The sequence below is a fragment of the Sarcophilus harrisii genome, chromosome 2 (genome assembly GCF_902635505.1).
Source record: "Sarcophilus harrisii chromosome 2, mSarHar1.11, whole genome shotgun sequence".
In the NCBI taxonomy this organism is placed as follows: Eukaryota; Metazoa; Chordata; class Mammalia; order Dasyuromorphia; family Dasyuridae; genus Sarcophilus; species Sarcophilus harrisii.
The window spans coordinates 450,234,417-450,254,076 of NC_045427.1; the positions used below are offsets into that span (position 1 = coordinate 450,234,417).

Below are 19,660 nucleotides of genomic sequence, written 5' to 3' on the forward strand. Positions count from 1 at the left end.
TTAGAGTATAAGCTGACTGAATATGGGGACTCTGTTATTTCATCTTTGAATCTTTAAAGCTACGAATAGTAGGTGCATAATGAATATTTATTGATCCAGATTGAATTATAGGTCATATTATTATAGCTCAAATGCAGCATTATACAAATATACAACCTTGCTCTGATGAGATATGTAATATTGTATGAACTAAATGGAAAAAACTACACATGTCATGTAAATCATATTCTGTACCAGGTCATTCAGGAAAGCTATGTTCATCAGATTGAAAATGTATTTCTACCTCAAGGAATGTTTTCAGGGATTTTGCTTTATGTTTACTTTATGCCAGATTTTCAGGCTTGTCAGTTTGTTTTTAAAGAATTCTTTAGTTGTGACATCTACTTACATAAGTTTAGCCATAGTATGTCAGAACTAGGATGATACCTCATAAATCATTTAATCCAACTTCTACTTAAATAGAAATTCCTTTTCCCCAATAAGTTCTACTTTTGGGGGCTAGGGATTAGGGAAAGTTATCTCTAACTTGTGATAGTTAGAAGTAGCTATTAATGGATGACTTTAAAATTTTGTGTTTCTTCAGATAGGATTCCCAGTAGTTATTTTGAATTCATGACGTTTCATACTATTTTATTAATTTTTATTTTTATAATTCTTATTTCAAAAAAATTAAATATTTAACCAATTGATTCTATTTACTTTATAGTATAATTAAAACAGCTTTGGCAAATATGGGGGGTTTTAATAAAGAAATTATGTACAGAATAAAAGACTTTTGGAGTTGTAAGGGACTTCAGAGTCATCTCTTCTAACTTATTCCTGAAACAGAAATCCCTTCTATAACATCCTTAACAAGAATTGGTAAGGTTTATATTTGAAGGTTATCAGGTATGGGAATTTATCTGACTTTGGGCAGTAACAGATATTGATTTGAAATTTCTCTAATTTTTTTCTTATTAATATAAGATCTACCTTTATAATTTCCTTGATTGATTCCAAATTATATCAATAGCCAAGTAAAACAAGTCATATTCCTCTTACACATGGTGATTCGTCAAACACTAAGAGACTATAATCATGTTTTTATTATTTCTCTAGGTTAATATTCCTAAATTCTTAATGAAGAATTGTATTATATGACTTATAATCTTTTCAGCTTTCTCATTTCCTTCCTTTAAATATGCTTTAGCTTTTTAATATTGTTTCCTAAAATGTGGTATCTAGATATGGTCTGATTAGAGAACAGAATGCCATCTCCCTCTTTCTGGGTAATATGACTATTAATGCTACTTAAAACTGCATTAGTAGGTTAAATTTTTTTATTGGACCTTCAGTCTAAATAAATTGTTGATGTTGCAATTAGCCTGTATTCTCTTACTTTTTTAGTAAGTCTGTGAAAATTCACAGAGGAAGAGATTATTTCCAAATTCATACTTGTGGAAATGATTTCTACAGGCATAGTACTTTTTAATTCTCATTTCTCACTTAGAATAATATGAATTAATAAGAGTTTAACTTTTTGCCATAAACTGGATTCTCCCTTGCTTCTTTTAAGTTTTTGCTTTCCAAGTCCCTGAAAACCCCTTTATACTTTTCTGAGTTCCATTTTTATAAATATTTACCTTTGATTATACACTTTTGTTAAGCTCAGGTGTAGCATTTTGCAAATGAAATACTATTTTTTCTCTTGATTTTGCTTATTGAACTTTATGGTTAAGAAATGTATATGAGAGAACCTGAAAACATAGCAGAATTAAGTAATAAGCCAAGTAATAACTTCTATTCCCTTTTTCCAATCTTTACTCTCCTGTTACAGTAATCTTCCCAGTGGGTAAACCTCCTTCTGCTCAAAAAAGCTTTTAAAGGTTATCCACTGACTACTTAATACTGTTATAGCCACAGTTCTCTTTTATTGTCCTGACTCAGTTTCCCTAATTATCTTGACCCAGTCCTGACTCAGTTTTTTCTAAGTGTTCTGCCTCAGTTTATAATTGTCCTGCAAAACCTCCCTTCCCTCTTTATCAGAATATTTGATAAGGATAAAAGATCTTATGTTTTAGAATATCAGAATGCCTTTCCCTATCCCAAGCTATCAGAATATCAGATACCGTCTTATCAAGATGCTGCTCCTCATGTCCAGCGTGTCTCCCTCTATTTTATCATCCCCCTCTCTGGAGGCTCACCCCACCCTGTCAGAGTCCTGTTCCACTCTCAGCAGGACTGCCTCACTCTACTCCTTGAGTCTGAGCCATGTGTATATATATATATGTCATTGAGAATTCACATTGTTTGCAGGATTCTTGGAGATGATAGTCTCATTCAGCCCTGGGACCAAACCATGGATCTATTTAATCCCAGTAAATCTCTCCCTTTTAAATAAATTATTAAATACTCTCTAATCTCTATCTTGGCTCAGTTTTTCCGGCATTACAATGCAATCTTCTTCATCAATGTAATATCATGGATAGCCCTAGACTTAGAGTCAGGAACCTAGGATTCATCTTGTGATTCAGTCACTTATTGGCTTTGTCACTGAAAAAGCCATTTAACATCATAGGATCTTAAGATTGAGAGCTGGGAGGGATCTTAGTGCTCATGTAGTTCAAATCCCTTATTTTACATTAGAGGAAAAAGGATTCCAGAAAAGTTATTTGTCCAGCATCATAAGTAATGAATGGTATAATTCTGGATTTAAGCCTGGGTTTTCTGACTCTAAATCCAAAGCTTTTCCTACTGTATTTCCCTCTTCTTTCAGCTTTTGTTTCTTTTTCTGTAAAATGTGGATTAATACTTCCTCAATAATACTTTTTTTTTCTTCTCTTTCTCCTCTTCTGCTGCTACTACTCCTAGCTTGTTAGTTAGCTAGCATTTGCATAGCACTTTGAGGTTTTTCATAGCATCTTATATGTATTATTATCTCATTGATCCTTATAAATAATCCCATTTTATGGATGAGGAAATCGAGACTTTGAGACATTCTTCATCCAGGTTGAATTATATGCCATGAAGTGTTATACCTAAAATGTAACATTACACAAATATGCAACCTTGCTTTGATGGAATATGTAATATTGTGTGGAAGCAACTACACATTGTCATGTAAATAGCATTCTATACTGGGTCAATGAGAAAAGCTACATTCATCCCATTGAATACGGACTCCTACCTCAAGGAATGTTTTTAGGTGTGACTTCCCATAGCTATTAAATGTCTGAGGTAGGATTTAAACTCAGATTTCCTTGCCTCTAGGTCCTGTACTTTATTTCTTATGCAACCTAGCTGACTCCATTACCTACCTTATAGGGTTGCTATGAAGAAAAGCATTTCATAAACCTTAGGATGCTATAGGAATGAGAGGAATTATTATTGATCTTACATTCAAGCTTTATTACCCTCCAGCACTACTCTACCTTTCCAGCCTTATTTTACAGAACTCATCTTGAAACACTATGTTCCAAATAGAATATATTCTTTATTTTGTTCCTGTCTTTTTCTGTTCTCTTTTATGAATGGTGTTTCTGTGTATTTGTATGCTCTTTCCTTCTTATGAAACTGACCCTTTTCATCATTCTCCTTCATCTGATTTTTATTCTTCAGGGTACAGCCCATGGGCACTATTTCCCTAGGGCATTCTCTTAGCTCTTCCTCTTAAAATTTTCAGGCCTTTTTGCCTTCTCTCTCTTATGCACTTAATCATTATAATGTGTATATATTTCCAACCATTGTGATAAATTGAAAGCCCTTTGAGGGCGGGAAGTATATGATTTTTTTATTTTTATATCTCCTTGGTACATAATAAAGATAGGAATAGAAGCTAGATTTGTAATTTCATTTATATATGGAGCTGCAGGATGAGGAAATTCCTGTCAATTCAGTTTAGCCACTTCTTATAGTACCAGAGAACTTCTTAGAGCAGTAATTTCAAACTCAGATAGACATGGGTCCTGGTGGTCTTCATATTGCTTTAGAAAGCCACCAATTAAAATTATATTGAATTGTACTTTTAAAAAATTGTTAATGTTTCCCAGTTACATTTTAATCTAGTTCTGGCTGCACTGTGGTTAGTTTGATTCCTTTGGCCTTTGAGGATCTAGAAGTCAGAGGACTTAGGAGTTAAATGACTTGCCTGGGGTCACAAAGCCTGTCAGAAGATGAATCCAGGTTTGTTTTTTTTAACTGAGGAAGGAAGGAAGGAAACAAATGTTTATTAAGTTACTGCTATCTATAATTTGCCCAGAAAGTGCCAAAAGGGGACACAAAGGATTGGATAAACTGAAATGATTGAACAACAACTATGTGCCAGGCATTTGTGTTGGGTGCTTTACAGTTATCTCATTTGATCCTCACAACAAACCTATGAGTAGATGCCATTATTTTACAATTGAAGAAACTGAGACAAACAGACTAAGTGACTTGTCCAGGGTTACACAGCAGTAAAGTGATTGAGGCTGGATTTCAACTCAGGCCTTCTTGATTCTAAGCCCAGTGCTTTGTCCAATGTACTACCTAGCTGCCTCAGCATGAAGAGGGGACCTCGAAACTCTGAAAATCCTTAAAGAAGAAAATCTCCTTCAAGTCTGCCTAAGTGAGGGACCCAGCCCCAAAAGACAAACAAGTTTCATCTTTGTTATCTGGGTGGGGTCAGCTCAGTCCTGAAACTCAATGAATTCAATTCAGATTCTATCTCTAGCTGAAACCCAGGGTGGAGCCAACTTGGGACTCCACCTACAGGCCCCCTTTAGCTAAATCTCTCATTATCAAAAGAGCCAAAATAAAATCCTCTCTTTGCAGAGGTTCTAAACATGCCATTCCTATGCTTGGCACGCCAAGGGCCTCTGTCCACTGGAATATTCTTTCTAGTGCCATCCGCTCTTTACCCTCACCTATTTCCCTAACCAGACTTTAACCTTACTTCCAATCCCTATAATAAACCCTTTTATTAATCTAGGTTTTCGGGTCTGTAAATTCCTTTACAGAGAACCTCTGTGCTGCCAGAAGAGAGTCCCCAAAACTCCCTACCTTTGCGCCGAATCCCAAGAGGCTGCAGGGGAGCTAAACCTATCCATTTGGTTCCCTGAACCCTGAACCTGCCACTAGACCATATCATTTAACTCCCTGACCACCAAAAACCCTAATTTCATTTTGGTTCCCTAAATCTAAACCTCATCAAGCTTCTCTGAAGAAAGCTTTCTGACACATTGTCCCATGATACATGCTAGGTACTTAACAAATTTTTTTTTAATTGATTCTGCTTGAGAACTGGGAAATGATTTTTATAGCCAGTATTTCTGATAAAGGCCTCATTTCTAAAATATATAAAGAATTGGGCCAAATTTATAAGAATAAAAATCATTCCCCATTTGATAAATGGTCAAAGGATATGAACAGACAGTTTTCAGATAAAGAAATTAAAGATGTCTATAGTCATATAATATGCTCTAAATCACTTTTGATTAGAGAAATGCAAATTAAAACAACTCAGAGATACTACCTCACATCTGTCAGATTGGCTAATATGACAGAAAGAGAAAATAATAAATGTTGTAGGGATTATGGAAAAACTGGGATACTAATGCATTATTGGTGGAGTAGTGTACTGATCCAACCATTCTGAACAGCAATTGGAAACTATGCTCAAAAGGCTATAAAACTGCATATCCTTTGATCCAACTGTACCACTACTGGGTCTATATTCCAAAGAGAGCATAAAAAATGGAAAAGGACCCATATGTACTGCTCTTTTTTTTGTGGTGACAAACAATTAGAAAATGAGGGAATGCCATTAATTGGAGAATGGCTGAACAAATTATGGTATGTGAATGTAATGGAATATCATTATGTTATAAGAAATTATGAACAGATTAATTTCAGAAAACCTGGAAAGACTTACATGAACTGATATTGAGTGAAGTGGGCAAAACCAAGAGAACATTGTACACAGTAGTATCAATGTTGTGCGATGATAAACTTTGATAGATTTAACTCTTCTCAGCAATATAAGCCATCTAAGATCATTTCAAAATATTTATTTTTTTAATTATTTTACTAAAGCTTTTTATTTTCAAAACATATACATGAATAATTTTTCAACATTGACTCTTGCAAAACCTTGTGTTTCCCCTCCTCCCCATAAAAGGGGATTTCAGGTAATCCAATATATGTTTAACATGTTAAAATATATGTTAAATGACAATATATGTATACAAAAATATTTATGATGAAAAATGCTATCCATATACAGAGAGAGAACTATGGAGTCTGAATGAAGATTGAAGCATAATAATTTAACTTTTATTTTGCTTGCTTTTTTTCCCCTGTTTTTTTCTCTTATTCTGACTCTTCTTTCATAACATGAGTATTATAGTATTATTATGAGTATTATATATGTTTCATATGATTATTCATATATAACCTATATCAGAGCACTTGCTATCTTGGGGTGGAGTAGAAGAGGAGAAAGCCAAGGTGAAAAAAAAAATTGAAACTCAAAGTCTTATAAAATTTAATGTCAAAAGCAATCTTTACATGTAATTGAAAAAATAAAATCCTATCAATGGGGGGGGGGGGAATTGATTTTAGTTAAATCCCTTGTTGAGAACACATGTCCAATGAGAGAAATTAAACAACTGCACTTTATAAAAATCAGGTTAATTTTTTAAAAACATAGTTGCCTGTTCCCTTTACCTGTGTTCTAAAGACAGACAGTTAATTTAACAGCAGTGGTCAACTCTTACGAAGAGTCTCATTACTGAAGTGAGTTTGCTATTCTGTTTTCATTAATGCAAACCAGAGGGTTCCTTGCATTGATTGTAACAGTTTTGTGTATAACACTTCAATGATTACAAAGTGCTTTGGAAAATATAATTATTTCTTTTAATCTCTCTTTTAAGTAGAATAGTATTGCAATATTATTATCCATTTTACAGATGAGGAAACTGAGATGCTTAGCAGTTGATATGCCTAAAGTCATACAGAATGATTTCCCCAACAGGAGCACAACTCCAGAGTCCTGATTTTGGATTCCCAATCCTGTGCTCATTCTTCTATTCGAGGCGGCATGCTTTTCCCTCTAAGCTACTTTAGAGACTCCAAACCGGTTAGTGGTCTAAGGTCTCCTTACTCATAAAAAAGCTTATGCCAAAGCTGTGGGTATACAGTAAGCTAATTAAAATTTGTAAGTAAGATTTCTTTATTAAAAAAAATCTATTAAAATAAGGAGAAGACAGTTAAAACCATAATTAGAATGGAAAAAAAGATTAACATCAAATTACAGCATCTATTTCGCTATCTATAAAGGCTTCTTCAATTATGTTGGCAGTAGACAGAAGGTAAAAAAGGATTAATCTGAATATCTTAGACAAGTGTATAGAAAATAGTATGTTTGTTAAGGAATGATTTTGCTGTCTTGAAAGAAGTATGTCAAATGCTCTATTCTGTAAAGAATCCTATTCCATTTTCTGATCTTCAACCAGTATACAAAGAACAGTCAAATAAGTTATTTAAAAACAAAAGTGGACTTAATGTGAATACAGTACCTCCTTGAAGTGTCTTATCCCTAGATTTTAAGAAAAATGTATCCCTCAACTAGTATGTAAAGGATTTTTTGGTTCTTTTAAAATATATAATTTCCATGATTAGCTCAATTGTTCTGAAGTCAGATCTAGACTTAAGCATGAAGTATTTGCTATAGATATGTTGGGCCTCATATTGATTTAGAATTATGTTTTGAGAAAAATCACAAACCCAGGATGTGAGAAGATACCCAAATGATGAATATTTTGCTTGAAAAGTTTGGATTTTTCTGAAAAAATAAAATAAAAATGTGGAGAAAATTGAAACATTAATTTAAAAAAGTATTTACTGATAGCATTCTTTTTATAGCACAGTAGAAAGAACATTGAATTGGAATTCAAGAGACCTGGATTCTATACTCAGTTCTGTATTCACTGTTTGTATGAATTTGGGCAAATTACCTCCACTTTCTTAGTCTGAATTTCCTTATCTCTGAAACAAAAGAGATGATCTATATTTTATCTAATTGCCTTTACTCCATGTTCTTTTCTATAATTAATATTATTTTTAATAAAATTAGGAATAATTTCAAAATGAGTTTTTACAAAATTTAGAAAAATGTTAAAAATTGTTTAAATCAACAAAATCCAGTTTTCTCTCTATTGTACCCCTTGAGTTGAGAATGAAAGAAAAACAAAGTCCCTAATTACAAACATGTACAATCAAGCAAAATAAATTTACACATTGGCCATGTTACAAAAATGTTTAACTAACTATGTGCTACCATAATTGATCATTAGTTCTCTGATATTGTGGTTTATCAGAACTCCTAATTTCTCCAGAGTAGTTTCCTTTATCATATCATTGTCATTATAGAAATTATTCTTCTGATTCTCTTTCCATTACTCTGCATAAGTGTATAAAAGTTTTTGCAGGTTTCTCTAGAACTGTTTTCAATTATTTCTTATATCACTATAGTATTATATCACATTTATATACTTTAACAGATTCAGGAATTCCCCAGTTTATTGATACCCCTTCAGATATCCATATTTTGCCACTTCAAAAAACATATATAAATATTTTTGTATATCCTTTCTTTTGCTCAGGACTAATCCTTGTCCTAATTTTTCCTCCCATTAATTTCTGCTTCTCCCTTTTCCCCTTTCCTTCCTATTTCCTTATTGAGTAAAATGTATTTCTGTACCCATTTCTGTGTGTATGTATGGGGGATAGGGTAATTCCTCCCTCTTTTGAGAAGTTTAAATGAAAATGAGGTTCAAATATCTGCCACTCCTCCCTACACTTCCCTACGAGTTTGTATTGATTACTTACAAATTCTACTCATGTGAGTTAATTTTTGCTACCCTTCCTTTTTCTCTCCCTTCCCTCCCCCAAAGTGTTTTCTCTTCCTCTATCTATTCTTCTCTTAATATCATTAAGACATAACTGACTACCCTGCCTTGTCCAGTTACATTCCCAGATGAGATTCAGAAGGGACATGTGTGCTTTCCTCATATTAGAATGTAAGCAGTTTATCTTTTAGTCCTATATTATTGTTTATTTATGCTTACCATTTTGTTTCTTTTAACTCTTATGTTTTAATCTCAAAGTTTTTTAAAATCAGAAATACTCAGAAGTTCTTTATATCATTAAAGGTCCATTTCCTCACCATCCACCCCACTCTCCTGTAGAATTACACTTAGTTTTACTAGCTAAATTATGCTTGACTCTTTACTTCTTTATAATGGTGGCTTCTAAATTGTGTGTGATCCTGACCATGCCTCCTTAGTAGTTGAATTCTTTCTTTTTGAGTGCTTGCAGTATTTTTTCTTTGACCTAGAAGCTCTTCGATTTGACCATAACAGTGATAGAAATTTTCACTTTAGGGTTTCTTTCAAGCAGGTAAATGGTAGAGTCTTTCCATTTTCACTTTGCCCTCTGGTTCTAAGAGACCTGGGTAATTTATATCTGGGTAAGGTTTATACACACACACACACACACAATGTGCAGCCTCATTTTTTGGTCATGGTTTTCAGATAGTCCAGATTTTAAAATATTATCTCCTTAATTTGTTAACTTTTATATAGCAAAAACAATTGACTTAGATTACATCTTCTATTTTTTTTTTCAGACTCTTATCTTTGATTTGTTACTTCTTATATCTCCTATGGTCATTTACTTCTTTTTAATCCATTCTCATTTTGTTTGTTGTTTACATAAGGTTTTGAACCTCTTGTGCTGTCAAGCTGCTGATTCCCTAAATTCTTTTTTTTTCTACTAGTTCTCTCATTTCATTCATTAAAATATTTTTAAACTTTTTTTTGAAAAATAACTTGATTCATATCTTCTAGGAATTATAGTTGAATTTGTCTCCAAGTATTGGTATTCATTGAGGTTTTGCCTTGTAGAACTTTTGGAATCATTCTGGTCTTTTGCATTTGTTTCATCATTTTATTTTATTTATTTATTTATTTATTTTAATGTTGGGATTCTTTTTCCTGTTAGTACATTCTTTCAAACCATTTCCTGATATCAAACTTGATATTAGGACCAGACTTTGTGCACTTCTGGAGTAAATATCTAGGTTGATCATGTTGGTACTTTCTTGGGGTATTGAGAGTTATATTATTTCAATATCTCAGGTACAATTCAGGCTGAGAATCTGCAGTTTAACCCAGGGGAACCAACGAGATTGTTGAGAGATTGTAAAAAGAGGAGAGGGCCAAGGGTAGAGGATTAGTGTATACTTACAGCTGAGGGATAGGCTCTAAATGATGATATAGCAAAGGAAACTCATGAATGGTCAGATAAATAGGGGAGAAAACCCAAAGAAGGGATAATATCCAGAAAGAATGGTCAGCACTGTCACATCTTATAGAAGGCAAGGATTAAGAAAGCAGCTTTGGATTTTATAGCTAAGGGATCACTGGTAACTTTGGAGAAAACAGTTTCAATTAAAGTGTGAGGTCAGAAATTATATTGCAGTTTGAGAAATGAGTGAGATAAAAAGTATACACTAGTGTTTCTAGGATGCTGGCTTTAAAATTTAGGAAATCAGAAATTAAATTAAAATTTTAATTTAAAAATTAGGAAGATCTCAAAAAAGTTAGGGTCAAATAAAGATTGTGTGTATGTGCGAGCACTTGCGCGGGTGCACTGAGGCAATTAAGTTACTTGCCCAGGGTCACACAGCCAGAAAGTGTTAAATGTCTGTGCCCAGATTTGAACACTCAGGTCCTCCTGATTTCAGGGCTGGTGCTCTACTCTCTGTGCCACCTAGCTGCCCCTAGATTTTTTTAAGGATATGGAGGACATCAGCATGATTTTAGGTAGCAGGAAAGGAGCCCATAGTTCCTTAGTAATTGAGTAGAAGAGAAGAAAAAAGTAAAGGTTGGCTTCGGCAAGAAGAAAGGTTAAATCCATCAGATAGTAAGATGAAAAAAGAAGAGGGGATAAAAACATGAGATTTTGAGATTTAGGAGAAGAGGTGAAAGGAATATTAAACTAGTTAGGATGGCTGGTCCAGTGGAAGCAGTGGAAGAGATGGGCAGGAATGGATGGAGATGAGAAAACAGGGAATGTTAGTGGGGATAGGAAGATCACTTTTGCTTAGTCTCTCAGTCTTTTCCCATCACTTCATTCTTCATTCAGCTATCAAAGTCGTTTTCATAAAATACAGGTCTGACACATACCCCGTCCCCCTTATCCTCTTACTCAATAAACTCTAGAAGCTCTTTATCACCTCCCAGATCAAGAGCACTGCCCCTGCCCTGTGTCTTCAAATCTTCATAACCAATTCTTTTTTCATCTTTCCAATCTTCTGATATTATCTTCCCTGTCCCATACTATGTGCTATGGAGATACTGATTTTCTTTACTCTTTCTTCCACAACACACTCCATCTTTCAATTATACGCATTTTCTCTTGTTTCCAGACCAGACAATGCTCTCCTTCCTCATCTCTGACACCTGGATTTTCTAGTTTCCTTCAAGTTCCACCTAAAATCCCACTTTCTCCAGGAAGCCTTTTCTAATCCCTCTTCATTCTACTATCTTCCTTTTGTTGATTATTTCTAATTTATCCTCTGTGTTATTTGTTTTGTACATAATTGTTTGCATTTTTTCTCCTCCATTAGGCTATGATCTCTTTGAAAACAAAGACTATGTTAGCTTTCTTTGTATTCTCAGCACTTAGCACAAAAAAATGACATAGTAGTCATTACTGACTTACTAAAATATGCATACTCAAACAAAACATAGTCCAGCATTCATCATGTCAAAAAATGCATGTTTCAATTTATACACTGAGTTCATCACCTCTCTGATAGGTGCGTAAAATACTTCATCACAGGTCCTCTAAGATGGTGAGTGATCATTATATTGATCAGAGTTCTTAAATCTAAGTTTTTGTTATTACCATGTTGTTGCCATTATAATAACTGTTTAGGTTGTGCTCACATCACTCTTCATCAGTTATATGAACCTTATCTGGCTTCTCGAAAATGATCATTTTTATACCACAAGAATATTCCTTTGCATTCATAGGCTACAACTGTTCAACCATTATGGGTACTCTCTTAGTTTCCAATTTCCTCCCTCAAAGTGGCTATGAATATTTTTGAACACATGAATCCTTTTCTTCTTTCTTGATCTCTTTAAGGTATACATCTAGGGTCAGTATTGCTACCTTCAACAAATATGTAAACTTTAATAAATTTTGGAGCATAGTTCCAAACTGCTTTCCAGAATGGCTGGACCAATTCATAGTTCCACCAGCAGTACATTTTGTAATAAGCCTATTTTCTTGTGGTCTTTCATTTTCTTTTTATTAACTTTGCCAATCTAATGAGGATGAAATAGAATCTCAGAATTGTTTTAATGTGAATGTCTCCAAATATTAGTGATTTTTAGTATTTTGTGATAAATCATAACTAAAATTTCTTAAAAAAACTATTTATTTTTATCTTTTGAGTATCAATTAGAAAGTGATTTTTATTCTTCTAAATTTGAGTTAATACCTTATATGACTCAGAAATAAAATCCTTATCAGAAAACTTGCTTCAAAATCTTCCCCCCATTTACCTGCTTTTTTATAATTTTATATGCATTGAATGTTTTAGTTTTGAGAAAATCGTTAATGTTATATAATAAAAATTATTCATTTTTACTTAATTACACCTCTCTGCTCCTATTTTATTATGAATTCTCCCCCTATCCATAGGTCTTTGTTTATGATATCACCTTTAAATTTAAGTCACTTACTCATTTGGAGTGTATCTTGATATATAGTATGACATGTTGGTCTCCATCTAATTTATGCTACACTGCTTTCCAGTTTTCCTAGAAGTTTTTGTCAAATAATGAATTTTTAGAGATCTTAAAGGAGGGAAAGGGACCCACATGTGTAAAAATGTTTGTGGCAACCCTTTTTGTAGTGGCAAGAAATTGGAAACTGAGTGGGTGCCCATCATTTGGAGAATGGCTGAATAAGTTGTGGTATATGAATGTTATTGAATATAATTGTTCTATAAAGAATGACCAGCAGAATCATTTCGGAAAGGCCTGGAGAGACTTACATGAACTATTGCTAAGTGAAATGAGCAGAAGCAGAAGATCATTATACATGGCAACAACAAGACTATACGATGATAAATTCTGATGGACATGCCTCTCTTCAACAATGAGATGATTTAAACCAGTTCTTGTGATGTTGAGAGCCATATGTACCCAGAGAGAGGACTGTGGGAACAGTGTGGCACACAACATAATATTCTCACTCTTTATTATTTGCTTGCATTTTGTTTTCTTTCTAAGTTTTTCTTTCCTTCCTTCGTGATCTGATTTTTCTTGTATAGCAAGATAACTGTATAAATATGTAAACATATATTGGATTTAACATATATTTCAACATATGTAACATGTATTGGACTACCTGCCAGCTGGGGGGGAAGATGGGGAAAATTTGGAACAAAAGATTTTGCAAGGGTCAATGTTGGAAAAATTACCATGCATATGCTTTATAAATAAATAGATAAATGAATTTTTGAATTAAAAAAATAATAATGAATTGTTACTCTTTGGATTTATCGAACTAATTTACTCTATTTGCTTCTGTGTGTTGTTCCACTGATCAACTTCTCTATTACTTAATCAGTACCAAATGGTTTGACTGCTTTGCTAGTTTTGGTGCTTCATTGACTCACCCCCTACCTTCACCATCCTGCTTCCATTATTTCCTTTGAGATTATTGATGTTTTGTTTCTGTAGATGAATTTCATGATTATTTTTTTTTCTGTTTCTATAATCATTTGGTAGTTAAATTGGTATGGTGCTAAATAAGTAGATTAAGATAAAGTACATTTTGACTACTGCTTCTACCTTTAAATGTCCTATAATTGATAGGAGTTGGTGTCATTTATTTTCTTTTTCTAGTAAATTTATTTTTAATATATATTGCTTTATAAATCATGTTTTGGGAGAGAAAAATCAGAGCAAAAGGAAACCATGAGAGAGATTAAAAAAAGTAAAACAAGGAAAAAAAATGAACATAGCATGTGTTGGTTTACATTCAGTCTCTTCAGTTCTTTTTCTGAAAGCAGATGGTATTTTCTGCCCAAAGTCTATTGGGATTGCTTTGGATTGCTGAACCACTGATAAGAACCAAGTCTTTCATGAATTGATCATTATACGTTCTTGCTGTTATTGTGTATGATGTATTCCTGTTTCTGCTTGTTTCGCTCAGCATCAGTTTGTGTAAAACTTTTCAGGCCTTTCTAAAATCAGCTTGTTCATCATTTTTTACAGAACTATAATATTCCATTACCTTCATATATCACTATTTGTTCAGCCATTCCCCAATTGATAGGCATCTACTCATTTTGGAATTCTTTGCTGCTACAAATCTTTTTTGCGCATGTGGGTCTTTTTCCTTCTATGATTTCTTTGAGTAAAGAATGTCATTTCTTTTTGAAGCACTGGGAAAGAAAAGAAATTGTGCTTGATGTCAGTGGCCTTTCTCATAGATGATCTTGACAACAAGAAGTCTGGCATTTGTGTCTTTGTGCCTGGGCTGTATCATTTGGGTGAAATGCTGATGTTGGAAATTCTGTTCCCACAGGTGAAAGTTCTGGCTTCTGAACTTTTAGGCTAAGGTTGGCAGATGTAGTCCACTATACCTAATCTCTTTGGCTATGGTAACTGCTACATATGATAATGAAAGGGAATTAAGGATATATGTTAGCAGTTTTAGAATCTCATGTATCATTTTGACATTTCTCTAATATACTTAAGTAACATTGTGTATAAGTTATTATGTTTATATAATACTCTATTAGTATACTGTAAGTTCTGTGAGGGCAGGAGATTATATTTTAATTTGTATTTTATATCTTCCCCAGTAGCCAATACAATAATTTATACATTTGGGGGAGGGAGAATCAGTATGGAGAACGCTTTTGTATGAAAATTTTGTGTGCAGATTATGACCAGTCTTTAATTTATGTTTCTAGAGAGTTGTCCAGGCCACTGAGATGTTAAATGTCCATGGGCACAACTAATATGTGTTAGAAGCAGAACAGACCCAGATCTTCCTAATTTTAAGTCCCCCTTCTCATTATCTCTGCCACCCTGCTCCATACAGAATCAGTAACATTTATTAAGTTCTAGGCACTGTACTAAGCACTGAATATAGATCTAAAGAAAGTCATAAGACCTTCCCTGCCCTCTAGTATCTCATCTCTTAAGGGAAGATAATAAATAATTAGAAGCTGGGGGAAGAGGGGGGAAAAAAGATAGAGGGAGTCACATGGCTGGGGATAGGATTAAATCCTGCCACTAAGATGGGAATGATATAAGGAGATGAGTTACAGAGTTATAGATTGATGAGTTTCTGGTGATCATGAATGAAGTCCAGGAGAGCTGTGAAAAATGAGGTGAATTTCTTGGGTACTCTCCTTAAATGGTAGAAGATATCCACTAGATATCTACCCATCACTCTCTCTAGTCAAGGGGAAGAAGGGTTCATTGGCCTTTATGTCCAATTTGATTTCATATTGCATAATGACAGTTTTCTAGAGATCATGAAATCCAAAAGAGCAGCTTCCAATAGTCCTTAATAGTCAGTTAATCAATAAATAGTTAATAACCTAATATATGCTTTATACAAAGAAGCATTTATAGTGCTTAGAGGGGAACCTTGGTGTTAGGAAGATCTGGGTTTAAGTTCAACCTCTGACACATATTAATTGTGCTTATGATAAGACAGTGCTAAGCACTGGAAATAAAGATATGGAAAAAAAAGACAGTTTTTTCCCTCAAGAAACTTATGATCTAATGGAGGAAGATAACACAGAAACGGAAGCTAAAATGGGAAAGAACATAGAAGACATGACAGAGAATTCATTAATTCAATGTCAATAAATGTTGACTTGAATTTATTGAAATGAGATTGATGCCTTTGTAAAGATTCTGAAGGAAACATCTGGGTACTTTGGAAAGCTTAAGAAAGTGATTTATTATTATTATTATTTTTATATTTTTTATTTTTTTAAAAATTATGTCCTTATATTTCTACCATGTTTAACATATATTGGATTACTTGCCATCTAGTGGGAGGGGAAGGCGGGTAAAATTGCAACACAAGGTTTTGCAGGGGTTAATGTCAAAGAATTTTCCATGCATATGTTTTAAGAAATAAAAAGTTTTAATAAAAAATAATAAAAATTATGTTTTATATCAGATTATTTGCTATTTAGGAGAGGAGATAGGGGGAAGGGAGGGAAAAAATTTGGAACAAAAGAATTTTCCAAAGTGGATGTTAAAAACTATTTTTGCATATATTTTGAAAATAAAAGGCTAGTATTTTTTTAAGTCTTTCTATTTTTGTGGATTTTGAGAAAGAGAGGAAAAAACATTATGAGTGGTAACTGAGCAGAAGTGATAATATGCTATAAAGAATAGAGTCCTAGCCTTAGAGTCCAGAGTTTAATTCTTGCCTGTGACATAGACTAGTTTGTTACCATGAGCTAATCATTAACTCTTGGTATCTCAAGCAAATTTCCAAGAGAATTTCCAAGATTTTTTTCATGAATTCCTAATTTGCTATGTACATTGTACTTAGCATTTTACAAATTTCATTTCATTTGATCCTTATTCTTATTTTACAGTTGGTGAAATTGAGGCAGTGAATTGCTAAGTGACTTGCCCAGGGTTACTTAGCAAGGAAATGGTTAAGATTTGATTTGAACTCCAGTCTTTCTGAGTCTTTTTACAAGATGGCACATTGGATAGAATGCTGAAACTGGAGTTAGAAAGATTTGAGTTCAAATTTGACCTCAGCCACTCACTGGCTATGTGATCCTGGGCAAGTAACTTAACCCTGTCTTGCCTCACTTTTATCTGTAAAATGAGCTGGAGAAAGAAATGGCAAACCACTCCAGGATGTTAGCCAAGAAAACCCCAAATGGGGTCATGAAGAATCAGATATAACAGAACAACTTTCTGATTCCATCCTCTTTCCATTATGTCACCTATCTACTGATGGTTAAAGGAGCTACTTACTGTTTCCTACAAAAATAAAATATAGGGAAACTGGAAGAGAACTATAAGAGAGCAAAAGAAGAATATTAAAGAGATTGTGGACATTCATAAAAGGGAGTGTACAAAAACACAATTAAATTGTGAAAGATGAGCCTCCAATCAAGTTTTACTTAGATTCCTCATTATGGCATATAAATAACCCTTGCTTCTCAAAGGCTATGCTAATTAAGTGTAATCTCTGTCAGGTTCTCCAGTGCTTTGAATGCAAATGTAGAGATGGCTCAAACTTAGTCTGTCCTTTTAGTACCAGCTTAGTAACATATGAAGGGGCTCAACAGGAGAAAGTGGGTCACCTGGAGACAACTTTTTGGGTTTTGGCAACTCCTGAAACAATCCACTGAGATTTGGAGTGGTTACAATCTGGATTGGGAAGAGTGTTTACTCTGTTGAAACTTTAGCTGTTTTGATGTTGATATTCAAAGGTAGCTAAAAGTACATTGATTACTGAGGAAAATTTATTAGAGACATGTGCCATTAGTTGTGACACGAATTTCAAAATTTTATCTATTATATTTAATTTGTCAGAACACATGAGATGTATGCTACATATAAATGTGTAGACACAATAATCATATTTTCTATGGTTATAATTCATAACTTTTTGTTTGCTGGTTTTAGTACTGACATTCTTATGTCAGATGTTGCTTTCTACAGACAAGTGCTGACTCATTCCACTGAGTTTATGCAAGGAAGCAAAACTATGGCCCCAACATTCTGCTCTCAATGATTAGTATTTTAGTAATAATTTATTGTCTCTTTTATTTAACGTTTTAATTAACATGATAAATAAGTACAACAGTATTGTATGAAATGCAATATGCAATTAAAACTAATTAATCAATTGTCTTTCACTTATTGTATTGAGAAAGATGTTCATTGTTCATTCTTTTTGTTTGTTTTGTTTTAATAAAGAGAAAATATATGTTACAATAAAAATGGTTTAGGATATTTTTAATGGTACAGTATTTAGAAAGTATCAGATCTTAATTTTTTTCAAGTTTTCTGAAATTGCTTTCCATTATGCCTAGATGGATAACAGAGATAGAGTGATTCTAAAAATATAAATGTAAGTCTTTAATTTAATAACAAGAAAGATCAGGGAGAATTAAGATTGAAAAGGATCTTAGAGATGATTTTTTTTCCATCATTGACTAAGCAATCTTGAACAAATAATCTAGCCTCTCTGATATACTTTTCTTGTAAGATAGTTGTAAGAAAAGTACATGGAAAATCACAAAACTCATCTTGGTATCATGATTATTTTTATTATGATAAAAATTTGATTTGCTCAAGGTTATATAGCTTGCAAGTAGAAAAACTGGTACTAGAATACAGTTTGCTTACTGGTTAGTCTCTAATGTTCTTCTGCATAGCCACACTTTATACCATTCATTTTGTCATTTGTTTTTGAACTTGATCCAAAACATCAAGAATTTATGTTTTTATCAGTATGTGTTTTCATTGACTCAGATCATAACATCCATACCTTGGCATGTTGCTTTAGCTGAAAACAAAAATGCATCACCTAGAGAACTTATTTCAGGAAATGAGCCTCACTACACTTAGCTAGACTGGTCCTGAGATGACAAATGCCCCAGACTTGTCCCTGAAGTCTTTCCCACTCCATAACATATGCCAGGTATATGTACCAGAGTCACCTCCATACCATGATGAAACATCAGAAGACTTAATCTTCAATCAAAATTAAAATAAAAATTTACACTTTAAAAATATATTTGTAAACTTTTAATTGAATGACAATATACATGGTGATAAAATAATTTATGGAAATTTAATCAAATAAGCTTGACTGGTTATATAGAATGTCCCAGAAATCTTAGTGCAGTTTTAATCTATTAAAACTTAAGACTTCACCAAGAATTTTGGGATATTCTTATAGTTTATCTTAAATTTCCATAATTTGGTCTTTATTCATATTCATGTCCCACTTCTGTTCTACCAGTCAAACTAGTCTATTTATGAATCCTAGAAACCTCAGAAAGTCAGTCAACATTTGTTGAGTGCTTACTATGTTCCAAACATTGTGATATGCGTTGAGGATACAAAGAAAATAAAAGATCATCCCTATTATAAAGAAAATCACAGTCTAATGGAGAAGACAACATTCAAAACAGTTATGTATAAAAAAAAGTTATATAGAGATCAAATTGGAAATAAGAGAAAGAAGACATTAGAATGAAGGGGGATTAGTAAAGGCTTCCTGTGAAAGGTAGGATTTGAAGCAAGAGAACCCAGGAGTGAGGGATGGGGAGAAAAGAGCACTCTATGCTTGGGAAAAAATGCTCAGAATTGAGCAATGATTTGTTTTACAGCAGGAACAAAAATGTCACTAGATTGAAGAGGATGACAGGGAAAAGAAAAGGAGGATTCTGGGAAGATGATGAGTAGGTCAATTTCTCTTACAAACAGAACAAATTTGAACTTCAGGGTAAACATAGCCTGGTGAAAAATCTACAAGACTTGGGTAGAACTGGGATTCTTCTGGTGCAACTCAAGGCTAGGGATTAATCAGTGTGAAGTGCAAACAC

General features: G+C 33.5%; 1 protein-coding gene across 2 annotated transcripts in view; it reads left to right on the forward strand.

Moving 5' to 3' along the window:
* Positions 1-19,660, forward strand: part of PBX3 (PBX homeobox 3) — a 281,962-nt gene that overhangs the window by 231,494 nt on the left and 30,808 nt on the right. The window lies entirely within an intron of this gene.